Source organism: Meleagris gallopavo, chromosome 7 (assembly GCF_000146605.3).
Source record: "Meleagris gallopavo isolate NT-WF06-2002-E0010 breed Aviagen turkey brand Nicholas breeding stock chromosome 7, Turkey_5.1, whole genome shotgun sequence".
NCBI lineage: Eukaryota > Metazoa > Chordata > Aves > Galliformes > Phasianidae > Meleagris > Meleagris gallopavo.
Window position 1 is genome coordinate 27,171,521 of NC_015017.2, and position 16,168 is coordinate 27,187,688.

The 16,168-nt window shown below is 42.4% G+C and overlaps 1 protein-coding gene across 3 annotated transcripts in view; it reads left to right on the top strand.

The window, feature by feature from the left end:
* The window catches only part of TMEM177 (transmembrane protein 177), a 31,234-nt gene extending 15,486 nt beyond the window's left edge, over nucleotides 1–15,748 (top strand). For 2 of the 3 annotated variants that reach the window (XR_004160354.1, XR_004160355.1), the window contains 4 exons: nucleotides 8,476–8,562; nucleotides 9,820–13,225; nucleotides 14,480–14,615; nucleotides 14,715–15,748. The gene's annotated coding sequence lies outside the window, so the exon portion shown is untranslated. Of the gene's footprint in view, nucleotides 1–7,248; nucleotides 7,622–8,475; nucleotides 8,563–9,819; nucleotides 13,226–14,479; nucleotides 14,616–14,714 lie in introns of all 3 variants that reach the window. The other variant, XR_004160353.1, reaches the window with a different exon arrangement.
* Nucleotides 15,749–16,168: the final 420 nt, after the last annotated feature.

Here is a 16,168-nt window from a genome sequence, read left to right on the forward strand (position 1 = left end):
CCCTGCAGTGAACAAGGACTCCTACAGCTCCATCAAGTGCTTGTTTCTCTGAAGGCTGTCCAGCTTCTGTCATCTTTCTAATTTCACTATTAACAAGGCTTTTGTGGTTTTGATGGGCAGAGTCCACTTTCTTCATTTAAATCTATTATTCTGAGTCACCTTAAAAAAAGGAGAATGGTTGCACTGGGAAAGGGTGAGCTCGAGAGCTCTCTTATGGAAGGTTTTTGCAGCAAAGCAGAGAGAGCTTGAGACTGTCTAAAACTATAATATTTTAATGCGCTAAATCTCTGTTCCGTAAACACATAGTCTTTTTACATTGTGGTAAGGTTGTCATAACTTGCTGATGTAGGCTGGTAAATAATGCATCTTATATTTAGTAAATAGGGGGGAAAAAAAAAAACATTAAACCTTCTCTGTAGAATTTTTCCAGCACGGTACTTAAATTTGCTGGAAAAATCCAAGATGGCATAAGCTGTCAAGTGCCGAGACACGGCTAATACAGTGCAGGTTTTCCTGCGGATGAATGTTCAAGGACATTCTAGCCTTTCTGCTTAAATTCCAAAAAAGATGCAGACAAAGTAAATATTAGCTTTGTGCTCAGCCCTTTTCTTTGCACATCAGGTGTCAAAGTCCTTGCCAGTTTTTATTTTGGCAAGTCTGATTACCAGGTTTGCTTGCCAAGGCTGGAGAGAAACATCCTTTGTTGGCAAGATGGTTTGGATGACATAATGCTAATAGCTGATCCTTTCTGCGGCTTCTCTGGTTCTGCCGAGGATTGCGGCACTGGGGCACTCCAGTTTCGGCTTACTGAAAGCCTCGCGTTGCTCGTACTGCTGGACTGCCAAAGTTCAGAATACTTGCCCAAGTATGTTGTATCTGAAAGATATGAGGAGAGGTTCGGCGTTTGTCAAAGCTCTGTCTCAGGGTTTTAGTGTCTGTTGGCCACATTTTCAAAGGTGCTCAAGGATGTAATGAACACCGAGTGAAACTTGTGCGGTGCCCGAGGAGCTGAATGCTGGGCTGCTCCTCGAGCACAGTCTGAGTAATGAGTGCTTCTCTATTGAGCGAAAGGACTCGGAGGGACAGATTTCACTTCTATTTTACTGGCTGGGAAAAATCTATTAATCTTTCTTCCCTTTGTAGGAGAGCTGTAAGTGCAGCAAACTGTGAAGTTAAATGTTTTTTATACCTTGTAATGACAAATTATCCGTGTCGCAGACCTTCCTTTAAAAGCAGGAACTGTGTAAGACACTTCTTCAGGAAATTGGCTTTCTCCTCATTAAGCTAATCTTTTCCCCCAGAACACAGAATGTTCCACATGTTCACAACTGCTGAAACATGCTCTCGCCATCAAGTCGTTAATGAAGGCAGCTAAGTAAAAGATACCATTAGAATCATTAACTAGTGACAGGATACAAAATTATTCTGACATCCCATCTTGAAGGTGCTATTCTGCTCTCATTCAATATTTCAAGATAAGAATTGAAATAATAAAGCCAGGGCTTAGGAAATTTGTTTGTGATTTTGGAGCTATATGATCCTACTGCATGACAACTGCCGCAGTCTTCATGTGATTGAGGCAAATATATAGCAGAAAATGGCAGTAAAAAGAAATGCGAATACATTCCTATGCTGTTGCCTTAGGCTAGAAGGCAGGAAGCAGGAGAACGCAATATTGTCCCAGCTGGAAATGAGCTGGATGAGCACTATTTAACTTGAGCATCACTGGGCCTCGGTATCCATCTCCAAATCCACTCTCTCTCTGACGACAGCCACTGGGTGCACAAGTCAGGACAAGAGTTCTGTTGCCACCACGTTTTCCTTCTCAAAGCACTTCAATTTTCCTGTAAAAGTAGTTACAAATCAGGGTTTTCTGTGTATGAAAACAGCAAGGTCACAATTATCTGACTGTATCTGATCAGAAAGCAAGGCAGAGACACCATGGAGCAGGCAGAGTAGACAGAGCCCCTATTTTATGCTTTTGCTTTCTTATTTTTATTTATTTTTCTGTTTTGAGGACTAAGGAAACACATGTAACAGGTTATAGCCTGCATTATTTTTAAGCAGTCTGTGCATATGTTTGATGTATTTATTTTCTTTCACTTCAGCATCCATAACCAGCAAACACAAGTGGAAAGCAAGGTGAAATTCTGTAGAGACGGGTATATTATAACATTTGCCAGCTGCAATGGCAGTTTTTAGCAAGAAGCTCTTCTACATCCGTATTTTGTTCTGGCAGAAGACAGCTTGATGCACCGCAGGAGAGGGTACCTCTGCACCAGCTGTGGGGCTTTGTTCAGGACAGTGCTTTAGCAACCAATCTCCCAGTGCTGCCATGTTCCCATACTTTGGGATGCATTGCAGCAAGGTCTCCAAATGTGCCAGCTGGTTTCCTAAAGGATGTGTTCTGAGAAGTAGTTTTGTCTGCTGTCCCCTGAGCTGCTTGTCGTGTGCCACCCTGAGCCCTGCAGCCTGATGTATGGAGTGGAGCTGCTCTCTGGGGGGCTGCAGCATGGCTGTTCTGCTATTTCACACATCAAATTGAAAAGAAGGCCAGCTTCTTGTCATCTTATTGTTACTACTATTAATAATAGTATATCACAGCAATAGGGGCCAGCACGCAGTGATGGCATGACCTGTCTGAGAAGGAGCTAGCCCTGCTCATCGAGGGCACAAGCCAGCCTTTGCCTCTGGGAACTGGGAAGCATTGCTGGGACACATTTTATTTCACAGTATGTGCACCTATTCTGTAATTTAGAAGAGGAAATACTTTTTTTGTGATATAAAATGCAGTCTTGTACCACGAGACTATCTCTCTGTAAAGTCTTGCATCACTAATTCTCATGATGATCTTCTTTTGCACACTGATGATAAAGGTGAATTTTGTTCAGACTGACTGTGTTGAAATTTGAAAATTAAAGGGAATAAGACAAGAGTAGCATTCATGGGCCTTGGATTAGGATCTTGAAGAATATTTGCATAGCTGTAGATTTAATTGTGCATTTTAGAGTTGTGCAAGCAAAACATTTATTCAGATTTGAGGATTAATTGCAAATGAATATAAATTAGTCGATCTTTAATGAATAGACTGGGAAAATAATGAGAGTGGATGCGTTCAGGAATTAAAAGGGGACATGGTGAGCGGGCAGGATAGGGATAGGTTGAGGATTGGACTAGATAATTTTAGTGGTCTTTTCCAACCTTAACGATTCTGCGATTCTAAGAGAAGAAAAGTGCAGATCAAGAGCAGTGTGAAGCATGGCAGTCAATGGAATAAGGACATTCATATATCAAGAATATATAACAGTAATTTCATTTCTGTTTGTAACTTTTGATTTATTTTTATTCTTTTTTTCCTATGTTGTGTCCATTTTAACTCCAGAAATTCTCTGGTAGCAGAGAAATCTAATTATGTGCTTACATGTCTGAAGCCAAGTTTATAAATATTTGGGGGCCGATGCTGTATCTTTTTATTAGCCCAGACAGAGTCTAACTGAGTGGGTAAACAACAGTTGATCCTAAGGAAGTTGATTTGGAAATAATTATTCAGTGGAGGAAAGAACCAATATTTTGGTGCAATATTTGCATGAAATATTATTTTCAGAGTATTATTCAAACATATATTGAGATACTGAATACGGAAAGCATTTATCTGTAATAAGTGTTCAACAGAGAAATATTGCCCAGCTTTGCAGTGAATAATTCCATCTGCATTAGAAATATGGGCATGATTGTGCATATTATTCATATCTTTCTAAATGTTAAGGTAAATTGCTACATGCTAATGGATACTTATAATCTTTTTTTGTGCAGAATGTCATTAGGTACAGCTTTCCAGAGGAGCAGAGTCACTCAGAAGTTTAAATGTGATGATGAGTTACAGATGCAACGTGTGTCTATAAATCAGGCTATGGGAGCTGGTCACAGGGAGCTGCAGGAAGGGGTAATATACGGTTCTGAAGGTCTCTGTGGAATTACCTCAGTACGGATCTCACCCTAAGTAGTCTTTCTTCCTCCATAGAAAATACATGGATACAATTAAATGTTTAAAAGCTGGTTGGATACAGAGCAGATTGCTGATGGAAATAGCAAAAGATGGATAAGGCTGGTTGCAGGACACCAGCCTTGATGAAAGAAGCAAACTTTTGTAAGAAAAACAAGATAGTGATGTAGAGAGCTCACTGCAGAAAGACCTCTGCTGTGAATCTACTTCTGTCTCATTATAATTGACGTTTAGGCAGGCAGTGGGAGTCAACTAATGTAAATAGCTACGAATCTGGCATCCCGTTGTTAAGCTCTGGACAGGCATTAAAAAAAAACAACAAAACAACATGCTCCAAGCCACAGAGACGTGTGTGAGGCATGTCTAAGAGAAAAACAGAATATCAACCAGTAATAACATTTTTTTCAGATTTAACTTCTTGCACAGAAAGCTCTCATTCTAAAGCAAACTGGGGTTGTTTGATACCGTAAAATGTGTGGTTTGTGAGAGGATTTAAAGCTAAGCTGGTTCAATTATTCACCCTCTGACTTCAAAAAGCTCTCTAGGCTGTATCAGCCCATATGTCTGGTTAAAGCTTCGCATATGTTGTTAAGCAATTTTGATAACAAAGCAGCAATATTACTTACTGTTTATTGCCATGAACAACAGATATTAATAACAGGTAGTTACTAAAGCATTATGTCTATTTATTACACTTTCTCTCTTTTTATCTATGCACACATCCTACCAGACCATTATTTCAGTACAGTGGACTGAGCAATGGCCCTACAACAGAGATCTCTGTGTTGTTAGATTGTGCCAATAAAATGTTAGCCATATCTCAAAGCCTACTAAGAACAGCAGGAGGTATTGCACAGGCACCAGGAGTACCAGCACAAGGTGTCAGCAGAGACCTGGAAGGGACAGGCACAAGACTGCCAGAAGCCTTGGGCACAAATCTCAAGTAGTAAATTACTGATCGTGAGAGAAATGCAATCTTGAGACCTGGGTAAAATGAGTTTTCAGGCCTTACTGGGGCATGTGTTGAGTTGTGTAACCACCTATTGCAGTCCACTGGCAGTACAAGTGGAAACACCTTTAGATTGTGCACGAGATTGGAACAAAACCGACTAGTTGCACAGGAACCTTATTTCAGAATTAGCTATGTGAATTGATCTGATATCCCTGTGTGTATGCATACTAAATAATATTTCTTCATCGTATTTGCACTAGTGTTGTATTGCTAGTGTTTGGTTTGAGGCTTCGGTTGTAATTTGGATACAACGCAGAAAACTATACATTTTGGTTTTCTTGTGAAAGGAACATCAACGCTAGCTGCCGTGTTTCTTCAAACACCATTGTTTAGCTCTTATACAAAGCTCACAGGCCTTCATCATCCCATCCGATGCCAATTTCTCCATCCAATTCTAGCACAATCTTGCATTGTAAGTGTCTGGAAAAGAATTCAAGTAGACAGACAGTATGGGCTTAGAGCCTATACTGCAGAAAAGAGATCATGATTTCGTGACTGATCTTTAAGCTAAAGAAAACCTTGCCTTATACGCCTGCTATCATTTTGTGCTGATGTAGGCTGGTAGAGCAAATAAATAATGTTTACACAAAGCTCTGCTAGAATCATGTAGGTTTTACAGCATAGTCACACCTGAGCAGCTTAGTAATGTATGTTACGTAAATTAAAGATGGTCCTGGTGCACAGAAAGAGAGTGCATGCTGTAAGTGGCAGAGCTGAATTAGCTGTACAATCCTGTGACTTGTTAAGAAGCATCCCTCTGGAAAACAATGGTAAATGTGAATGGTTGGTCACAAATTACACTTACTGGGTATCCTGTAAGGACAGATTTTGAGCGCAGATTTTTTTTTTTTCTTATCTGCAGACAATTCTGAAAAACAGTATCTGTGAAAAGATTCCTTAGTGCGGACATTTAGTACAGGGCTTGTGTAGCAGCTTCTGGACCACTTTTATTCTGCTAGGAAGGAATGTGCACCTTGTGCTTATTGGTATATGTCAGCCAGGGGTCAAGCAGGTCTCTGTTGATCTTTGCCACATCAGATCCAACATCTCACTTAAGGACCAAGGGTTTCACACAGGCTTGTCTGTACTCTTTGATATCCTTGCTATGTGGCCTCAGGCTGATGTGTTCTGGCTCGCCACACTGCCTGCCTTCCCTCCACTCTGTTCACTCTGGAAAGCTTTACTTCAGAGGCGCATGGCTTCCCCTCAGCACCAGTAGTGCTTTGACTTTCCCCTCGCTCTAGGAAAAAATGAGGTGCTACTGGCAGCTCTCAGGAATAAATGGCTGCAGATTTCATGCTGAGTGCCTTCAGATTGCACTGTGGACCTGAACAGGTTTGAACTCCGATGTGGGCTTGTGTGCTTACCTGGGCCAAGTCACGCTTCTGCATGTGGTTTCACAATTAACACTTCAGTAAGCGATGGTTCAGTTGGCTTAGTTAGATGTTGGTGATTTCAGATATGGAAGTGACCTGGGTCAGACTTATCTTAGTGGTAGGAGAGGCTGAGAGGGCTGGACTGTTCATCCTGGAGACGAGGAGGCTGAGGGGGATCTCATTAATGTCTATCAATATCTGATGGGATATTCAGCAATTCCTTACTTTACTTTAAATGTGGATGAGGTGCCTCACAGAGATCCTTGGGGGCATGAGAAAGGACAGCAGAAGGAGCGCCCGTAGGAACAGCCATCTTTCAAAAGAATGATGGAAATGTTGGCACAAAGTACAATAGGATTCAGGGAGTTTGTGAGGCAGTGAGTGGCAAGAAGACAGTAAGTGAAAGGCAGTTGAACTGGGAGAGAAAGGGGAGGGCTGGAGAAGATAATGAGATTAGCTGCCACAAAAGCAGTGCAGTGTTTCTTTAATGTGCTATATAGAACAGATGGTGAAAGGCTGTTGAGTTTTTATATCATGGGGGTCAAACTTTATGAGAGTATACATTTTCCCCGTGCTTGTTACCTGAAAGTGATATCACATATCCACGTCTTCCCAGGATTCATTTGCCTATGAAATGGCAGGCAGGCATTCTGCAGCAGGGATTTGGGGTTAGTGAGATTTCCCTGGTACCCGTGGCTGGGGGCAGCACCATTTATCGTGTGGGAGATGAAGGAATAGGCCCCAGAAGATGTCTTCCTTCCTTCCTTCCTTCCAGTAATTCCTATTGCTATTCAAATCCAGCGAAGCACTTTTTCTAATGTTGTGACATTTATTTTTGTTGCTTTTTTCCTGTGTAGCGCTTCTAGCAGCAGATGGTTATTTGGAGCAGAAGGGTCCACATAACATTTGGGTTTTTCCTGACAAACGACAAGAATCAGCTCCCACCCAGTGACCTGTTACAAGTCTGCCGGCAAAATCAGAAGCTAATTTCAGATCTAGTAATGGGCTCACAACTGGATCTCTGAGGAACTCAGCAGTGCTCCCATGTGCCATTCCCAGAGGTGTGCAGAATCCCCCCAGTGACACAGCCCTAATTTCCGAGCATCGTTGCAAAGCAAACTCAATTTCATACAGGTTATGACCTCTTGTTTGAGCGCTCAGAGATTTGTGACCTACTTCATGACTGAGTTTTTTGTTTGCTTTTAGCTCTTTGGATGGAGAAACTAAGAAGTAAGATAAGTACCAGAGGACAAATGTTTATTTTTAACACTTGCTTCTCAGTGTAACTAACTGTAGTTCTCTTGCTTTTTCTCCTGACCCTTACTAGGTCTCCCATACCTCACTATGAAGTATTGAAGGGAATGCCACCAAAATTAAATCTCTGAAACTCAGTCAATAGTCCATAGCTTAGAATAATGCTGTGTATTGTCACTGGCTAAACTGATTTAAGCTTTACCATATCTATGGGGAACAAAGGAGAAAAAAACAGATATTTTCCCTGCTCTGTCTCTTAATCCACCTTTCTCTATACTAATCTGAAGATGAGCTTGTGAATGGCCAATAAGGAGGCCGGGGCTCAGTGACAGACTGCTGAGCATCTGGTCTCGATCTGCTGTATATCACAGATATTTTGAAGCTCATCACAGCAGCATGTTGGGTTCCTAAACTGTAAATAATTACTTTTATAATGCCTTGTTTCAGCTTTAACAAAACATAATTTTCTATCCCAACTGTTATCCCAGAGTAAGCTTAGATAGGCAAATTAAATGTTACAGCAGGATAGGCACTGTTGTGAAGCCATGCTTTGGGGTTATTTTTTGCTGGAAAGAAAGCACAGCACTGCTGTTGTACCTTAACCAGGTCATACTGAATTTTCCCAGATCACATTTTCCCTCTTCCTAAAATCACAGAAGTGCCAGCAATTGAGCTGTAACACGCATTGCCTTTCCAAGTAACGTGTTTTAAGGCAAGGGATACGCAGCAAGCAGACCTCAAGGAGTCTGGGGTAAAAAGGACCTGATGAGAACACAGCCCTGAGACTTCACTGAGACAGAACTGATCCTCATTTTGCTTTGTCTACATAGAATCTCCAAGACAGATCCTGATGTTTTTACTTCATCGCCTGAGAAGGGCTGTGCAGAAGTACAGGTCTGGCTCTCCTGCACCAGAAGGTAAGAGGATGCCAGTTTGTTTACTAGCAGGTGTTGCACAATGCACAACACAGCTTAGGAAAGGGGCTGGCAGGCTATGTGGGAGCCACGCCATTCAGTGCTTCCCCAGCTGGCTGGGTCAGAGCCTTGCATAACGACAGGAAAATAATGCTTATCTGCGATAGTATTTGAACTATAAATGTCATTAAAAATAGGATCTACTGTACTTTTTCTCCAGTTAGGTACACAATTTTTGATTCCTAAAGTAAAACATAAAGGGAAAAAAAGACTCATTGCATTGGCATACATGGTTCACTGAACTTTATATTTCATGGCATGGTCTTAATAAACCTTTTTTCATTGGGTAATTACCCGATACAGTTGCTCATGAGTAATAACAGCATAGGAGCAGTCTTGCTTTATCCTCTGCCACGCAGCTCCCAGAAGGATGCTGCTTTAAAGTCACTGCAGTTACTCTAGTGGGAAATGCAGTACTCTCATCTGTGCACTACACAGATGTATAGATAGGGCAACGCTATCACTGCTTTGTTTTAAAGACTTTATTTTGTGCTGAGTCTTCAAATTTGTTATTTGACTCAATAAATGTTTGATGGTCTCAGTGTAGCATCTAGTGGAGAAAGGGTAAATAACAGAAAAAAAAAAAAAAAACGAAAGCAGAAACGTGCTTTTAACCCTGTGCATTGCAGGATTCACTGCCACCAATCTTGCTTGTCTTGCGTTCACACTCACTGCCTCCAGTGTAAGGACAGATCCCAGGCTGCTGTGCCATGGATTCTGCCCCAACCCCTGCCAGACCAGAGCTGTCAGGGATGTGGGATGTGGCCGAGGACAGTCCTGACAGAAAGTATGCAGGGAGAAAAAGAAAGCTTTATTTTCAATAATGAAGAACTTAGCAGAGTAAAGAACGGGGGTTTGTTTTACAATTACTTTATTCAGATGTTATTGGGACTTCATTATGTGGATAATGTCTTTAGTATCTTAGGGGGAGGTGAAAAAAGGAGCACAAATCCATTCACCAAAACCTGCCTCTAGGCACAGCTGATGGTGAAGAGTCCTCTGGAAGCACCACTGCTGCAGAAGAGATCCAGCTAGGAAACTAATGATGGGGTTGCAGAGCCAGTTCCTCATGATAGGGCATGGAAATGTGCTGCCTTGGGCAGAAATACAAAGTAGATGGTAAATATGTGCCTCATTAAGGGTAGCTCCAGAGAATGCTGTCATTAATCCCAAATTATCAGAGATGCGATTTCTTTGCAGAATTGAGTGCCACCACTGATCCACATTGGCAAGCTGTTACAGAAGCATCTGTGTCAGCCTTGTGACACCAACCAGTATGTAGCACAGGATTCAAGGGTTACTGTGTTTGTCCTCACTAAATCTTCTAAGCAAGATGGTGAAGTGTTCAGATATGTTTACTCCTTCATCCCTTCATAGGATGCCAGCCAGGAGAGGTAAGGTGGGGATCCTTATTTTCCTGTCTTGGTGTAGGGAGTGCCTTTGATCAGGGAGGCTCTTGGGATCATCTCTTACAGTACCTTTCAGCCTGTCCCTAATTACTCAGTGTTTTCCTGCTGGTGGTTCCACCCTGTGGCTCCAGCACAATCAGGACACTCCTGTTTTCTGAGAACTGAGGAAAGGGCAGCAATAAAAAACTATCTCCTATGGTCAAGTAAGTGGCACTGGCTGGGGCAGGAAGATACAGACCAGGTTTTTACTTGGTTATGTGGAGAGAAATTTCTTCTTGTGCACTTTTATCTATCCCAAAGGTGACTTGAGAGTTTGGCAACACTCTTGCCAAAGCCAAAATTGTTCCCAAATTGTGAAATACAAAATATATTTGCATTTTAATTTGCATTCTGTTTTTTTCTTTTTTTTTATTTTCGTATTTCCAAGTTCCCTTGACTCTTACGACTAGAAACATCAAAATTATTCTTATCATCAGTACTACTGCTGCTCATAACAATAATACATAAAAGCGAAGATTCTTAGGTAATAAGCAAATTTCATGAGCTATGGGCAGCATGAGAGAGATGCTGTAAGAGTGGAGAGTTCAGATCAGATAAAAGCCACATTAAAACTGGAACTAATTGGTAGCCTTGTTGTTGGTGTTGCTGGAGAGATGAAGCGATGAGCCACCCTGTCCTCAGTGTGTGGTCCCTTTGTGGCTGAGCGAGATAGGCGCAGGTAGAACAGTAGTGTGAGTGCACTACAGTGCTACCTTCACATTTTTTAAGTCAGGCTGTGATCAGTGGGGCTGACACTACACTCTTGACTTCCCTGTGCCTGTTTCCCTGCTAACCTAGAAGCTGACATGTGCCTGTGCTGAGGGTCTTTTCAGGGTGTTATCCATGTAGCAGCCAGTGACTCTCTGGTCCTCTCCTCTGCTGGCTGTTTCTGAGGCAGGACATCATCTGATATGCTCCATCTCAACTACTTTAAGGCTACGTGTATTTTTTAAATAAGAAGGAATGCATGCAACCATTTTGCTGTCTTGATTTGCAAACAAGTTTTTTCCCCTGATTTGAAAATGCAGAGAGCTGAATTGTGTGTAATTGATGGCATTTTGTTTTACAGTTAGTCTGACAAACTCCCATCCAATCAGCCCAAACCTTCTAGCAATTTTTGCTATTTTATAACACGAACTCTGGGACTACTTCAGTAAGCCAGAAAGTGAGCATTCTGTGAATCAGGAATTCAGAACGAGCTGTACCATTCCTGGAAGAATTTAACCGGTCAAAATCTCTCTTGACAATTTTAATTACTTTGCAGTAGGGCCAGAGTGTGGGTGTACCAGGAAGCAGTTTGCATACATTTTGTTTAGCTGAATTGCTGCTGTGCCCTCTTTTGTGTCTTTCTTAGGAAAGGTCAAATTTGGCAGTTTTCTGTATCACAAGGAGATCATTAATGCAAGGTGAAAGCAAACCACAACACTCAATAAACACTTTTATTTTTCTCTTTGGAGATATTAACTTGTAAAAAACACTTATTTTTGAAATACATCACGTTACACAAAGCAAAGAACAATGCTTTTAGGGACAGGCTTGCATGTCTGACTATGGATTACACTGAGGAAAAGCCTTTCACTGGTGCCTGCTGTTGGCAGACAATGTAGACCTCAGAACCTCAACAGAGGATGTGCCGGGCAATGAGAGGTGACATATGGTCCCTCTGTGTTTCAGATGAGTGAGTTCTGTGCAAACTTTTGTAAAGACGCTTGTGAAAGGCCAAAGAAACCAAACACTACAGTATTTTTTGTAATCCCTTGCAATAAAAGGTGAAGAGATGACAGGCAGCCATTTTCTCTGCCCGTCTTCTATATGTATTTCTGTTTCTCAAAAGGTTCCCCGATGCAACTTGCAACTGAGCTGAAATATGAAAACTGTCCATTGGGAAGCCTGAACTCACTGTGGCACTTTCCTTTCAGAGCAAAGAAACAAAACCAACGAAAGCAGTTTCTTTACAAAGGTGGAATGTGTATTCCTTATCTACACGGGCTGCATCGGCTTACAGAATATGGTGCAGCCTTTGCTCAGTAAGGGCGATCTTAGCAACAGAAAAGTAAATAGCATTGAGTGCAGAACACAGCGACCTGGGCAAAGGCACTGCCTTCTTTAAAGTCACTGCTCTGTAACTTCTGGCTCTGAAAGAAAACCGTCTCAAATTCCTGAAAGGTTCTTAGAGTTCAGCCAGATACAAGGCTGGGGCTTCTCAATAGAGGCACTTACAGAAGGGGGAAAAAAAGTAAAAATCAAAGCCTGGAATCGCCATGCTTGAGCTGCTCATTTCAGAATACTCTTTTTTACTTTGTTTGTAACTACAAAAAGAAATCAATAGCAGAATGGAGCTAATTCCTTACAGATTGAGCCCGTCAGTACTTTTCTGCTTTCTCACTCCTCTCCAATATTCCAGACTCCAGGACTACCTGGAAAATAGATGACAAATTCTCATTTATCCTATTTTCATTGAAATCCTATCTGATGCAGGGAAGATGAACTGGGAACAATTACTCATTTCTTATGAGAATTCATGGTGAGAAGTTGCAAAGCCAAGAGGCTTCAGTGGCAATTGGTAGCTAGGTTGCTTAATGAGGGACCTAGAAAAGGCAAAAACTATTTTAAAGCACAACATAGCTCAAACCAAAGTTATAGGCTTGCTGCTGAAATTACTGGGTGAGGTTCTTTGGACTAAGTCAAACTAAATGGGCTACATGTAACTAAATGGGCATTTTTGGCTTAAAATCTATGAAAGTGGTTTGCCTAAAATAAGATTGTGGATCTCATCTCAAAACTTTGATCCAATGATTTTTAAGGTTCTAAAAGTGTTTATTCGATGTTTCATTCACTGTAGTGTTTTACTGGGGCTTCTTGTGTCCAATATCCACATTTTAGGGCACAACAGGAAGCAAAAGGCATGAGGCAGAAGTCCTGCTCAGGCCATAGTGTGAGGCCATTGCCTGCTGGTTGTTGACGTTCCTTGGCGGTTCTACTGTTCTTTTACTGTTTCTATTTGGAAAAGATTTAATGCTTTAAAATATCTTTTGGCCTCTTTTATGATGGCTTTATATTTAACTTGCCAGAGTGTATGCTGTTCCTGTTTTGGATAGAAGCAGAAAATATCAGTATTCCACCAGTGGATGCACAGATGACATTCACAAAAGGCTCAGGTATGTGCAGTGTGTATATGGAAATGCAGGCTTGTGGTGCTTGGATGCACATTAAAGGCAAAAGAGTTTGTTGAGAGCTGGCTGGAGAAAAAAAAAAGGCTTATCAAAATGTGGTCTAGGTGCTATAGCTACTTATGTTCCCTTCAGCTTTCATTCTTAGTCAGTGTATTCCTGGAAGGTTGTCTATCTCTTAAATTTATATTTCAAGAGAAATACAGGCAGCCTTCAAACATGCAGCAAGTTTATAACACAAATGATTATTACACTGCACTGTACCAGCTCACATGGAGCCTTGTTGTACCAAGTATTGCACGAACGTGAAGTGAAGTGAAAGTTGGTCCCTGCCCCAAACAAGAAATGATTCTGTCCCCACAGCTTACACAGCGCTTTGCTGAGCAAGCACTCTGAGTACTTCTGACACTGCTGCATTCTGACAGCGATCCCAAAGCCACGTTCAAGCAGGAGCTTGCCTGCAGTGCACACGCCAGCAGCACGCGCCGTGTGGGATCTGGCCAATCTGGCTGCAGGGCTGTGCCTGTGCCCCTCGGGTTTCAGTGAGCAAGGCGTGCGTGCCTCAGTGTTGTGCTGAATCAGGGTGCCACTGTATAGAAAGTGCATCTGCCATTAAACATACATCATACTTGCTTTTAGTGCTAAGATTAAGTGCCTTGTCTCCTGCTCCTTTCCCAGCTAAACTCCATTTGTGGTGAGAGTCATTCATCTTGAATTGCTTTAATGCAGTGTTTAAGTGTGTCAGCGTGGCAACAAAGCAGTTTGCATTTGGTATTTCAGTGAGACATTAAAAATCCCATTCACATTTTTAGTATGCGTTTCTCTCACATAAATTACCACAGCTTGGTTGGCAGGTCCTGAGTGAGTAATAAGGGTTTTGGCACAAACACATACCACAGATCTGCTAAGTAAAGGAAAATCTTTTGTTTGTTCCTACTTTTATACCAGAGTTGTGAGGCTTTACTTCTAGCAAATGTTTTCACTTGTGTTTACTGGCAGTACCTTACTACTCATTAAGGTAACAGATCCCCCAAAACATAGCAGTGATGGTACAGATCCATTCCCATGCACCTGTGTGCGTATGAAGCTGTGGCCACATGAACCAGTTATGCAGCAGGCACCTTTTACGGCAGACTGTAGCAAAAAAAATTGCTCTTTTATGTGAGAACAGCCCCTGAAAAAGAAGCAAGCTGAATGCAGATCTTACGTATGAAATGATTGTGTTCTCTTTCTGGTAAACAGTGATGGAGTCATGCTGCAGTCTGCTTGCTTTCTTTCATTCATGATTCTGGGATGTGGTCACTCACTGTTTGACACATAACAAGTCGTAATTCTGCAAAGTAAGTTCTCCTGAACGTGCTGAAGTCCACGTTGCAAGGTGAGAGGAATGTCTGTACATTGTCTGCCTTGCCATTTTGCTCCGTTTGTGCTGTAAGGTCATGAATTGGAGAACTTAATTTGGTGTCTATTTTTAAAGCACTCAGAACTCTTGCAGTGCAGGCCTGACCTGAGCACGCAGCGGGACTGTTCCACTGACTTTGAACGGAGCCCTCGGTCAGCGATGCTTGTCGGGGCTAATCAGGTAATGTGAGGAAACAGCTGCAAAGTGCCCAGCCTTCAGGATCTGTGTGTCTCACCCATTCTGTGTCCCATTAGCAAGACATGTCTGTTAGTAACAGCTTGAAGTTACATTTGCTAAATGAACACTGTGCAGTTCTGCAGTTATATTGAGTGCTTTGGGTTGTTTCTCTGTTACACTGTATAAAATATCGCTATTTTCAAACTGAACACTGCAGTGCATTTGTCATGATCCAGGTATGAGTAAGGAATTATACAGAAATGTGAGAGCTGCACTTTGAAGCTTACGTGCAAATGGATTAAATCATATCTATGCATAGCTAAGGAACTTGTGAATAAATGCATGATCTGAAGGAGAATTTTCAAGAAACCAAGGCAACTCTGCAGCTAAGGATCTCTAATGCACAGGATAGCGTATTTTGTCTGCTGCTGCTGCTGGCAGTATTTCAGAGCTGCAGAATTTGGATATTGGATGTGTCTGGATTCAAACACAATGGGTTTGTCAGTACAACTCGAGCCATGGGGCAGTCCTGTGCCTCAGTGCTGGAGAATGGGGGCAGCTGGGAGCTGGGATTATTAGCCTAGTAAAACGAAGGGGTACGGCTGCTTTCTAGAAATAAATTGGGAGTAAACACCCAGAGAGGAGGGCTATGGAAGCAAAGGAAGAGAACTGGCACAAGAACAAATGGGTATGAAATGAGCGGGAATAAATTTAGGCTGGAAACATAGAGGTTTCCAAACTTCAAAAGGACGCGATTTTAGAAAGCTTCCTAATTAGAAGAGTGCATGCAAACTCCCATAGCATTATTATGCATTTACTATTTAGGAATTTAATTGTGAAATCCAAGAACTCGTTCCCTACGTGCCCATTACTTGGTCAAGTTGTGAAAGGCTGTGCTTTAATAAACGGAGATTAAAGAGATTTCTAACCAACCCCGTTTACGCGTATTATAAATGATCACAGCGCTCTGTACAACAGCTTCGGGGTGAGGCCGGGCGTACCCCGTTAGGACGGCCCCGCTTCCCCCATCCCCTCCCGCCGTGTGCGTCCCCTGGGAGGCAGCCCAGAGCTCCGCTGGCAGCAGGAGCGCCGCGGACGGCACTGACCGCCGGCTAGCGCAGCACGCCGCGGCACACCGCTCCTGACTGACAGCTCCGACGGCCAATCCGCACTCCAGCACGGAAAAGTCGCACCGTCCACCTCGATTGATGGTAGCCTCGTCCAATCACTTTGCTGAACATCCAGCCCCGCCCTCCCTCTTACAGACGGAGCAACTCGGCCAATCACAAAGAGGGTGCGCGACAAACTCTCGCGAGTTTTCCTAGCTTACCCCTTCGTTTCCCCCCCCCGTC